Source organism: Mastomys coucha, unplaced genomic scaffold, assembly GCF_008632895.1.
Source record: "Mastomys coucha isolate ucsf_1 unplaced genomic scaffold, UCSF_Mcou_1 pScaffold5, whole genome shotgun sequence".
In the NCBI taxonomy this organism is placed as follows: domain Eukaryota; kingdom Metazoa; phylum Chordata; class Mammalia; order Rodentia; family Muridae; genus Mastomys; species Mastomys coucha.
Window position 1 is genome coordinate 46,285,026 of NW_022196911.1, and position 892 is coordinate 46,285,917.

Below are 892 nucleotides of genomic sequence, written 5' to 3' on the forward strand. Positions count from 1 at the left end.
GAGTACATCTTATGCTAATGCTTCAGTGTTCTCAGCTTCAATAAGGGTCCTCCCACACATCCATATCCCAAGGTACAGGATCCCATTCTTTAGCCCACATGTTAACCACTGACACCCTCCCAGGTTGACACATGAATTTTCACTGTAACTCAGCCAACTTTATAATGAGGGCTCCGGCTTGATTTTTCTATAACTCAGGCTCTGTGGCTGCTCGAGAAAAGATTCTCTTCCAGGGAACACTTAGAAACCTTTCAACTATTTCCACGCATCTCCAGCCATTCGGTTTTTATCACAGAATTAATTGTGGTTCTTTACTCTGTGCTGAGATTCTAAAAGTTGGTTAACTTTATCACAGAACTCATTGCTTTCCTTTGGCAGTTTATCCAGAGATGCTAAGAACAACCAAGCAGCAACAGCTGCATCTTCCTTTACTTTACACAAATTGTCAAAAGTCGTATATACAGGGTCACAAAAATCTCATCCCCTGACAACTTGGACAATAGTCAATGCATTTGTCTCTATAAGTTTGTAAAACAGTTTATCCTATGGGGCTTCTATAGTGTCTGAGCTTCTGTGGGAAGCTTCAGTGTCTGGGGGGAGGGAGGGGGGCTTCTGTAATTGTAGGGCTTAGGTCACTTCTCCAGCTGTGCCCTTTGTAGTACAAACAGCTTTTCTTCTAGACGCTTGCCCCACTCCATTGCAGCTGCTGTTCTTTATGGTCATCCCATGGTTTACCAGCATCTCCAAAACTGCTGGGGTCCCTTGCTGCAACTGGGATGCACTTTCACCTACAGCCTCCCATAGCCTCTCTTGCTGGTGTCAAGTTTCAAATGGTTTGCATGACCCAGGCATTACAACGTGAGAGGTCCTGAGAACTTGCCCATCTCATGGA

The 892-nt window shown here is 44.7% G+C and overlaps 1 protein-coding gene across 1 annotated transcript in view; it reads left to right on the forward strand.

The window, feature by feature from the left end:
• The window catches only part of LOC116078653, a 9,395-nt gene that overhangs the window by 1,097 nt on the left and 7,406 nt on the right, over positions 1–892 (forward strand). The window lies entirely within an intron of this gene.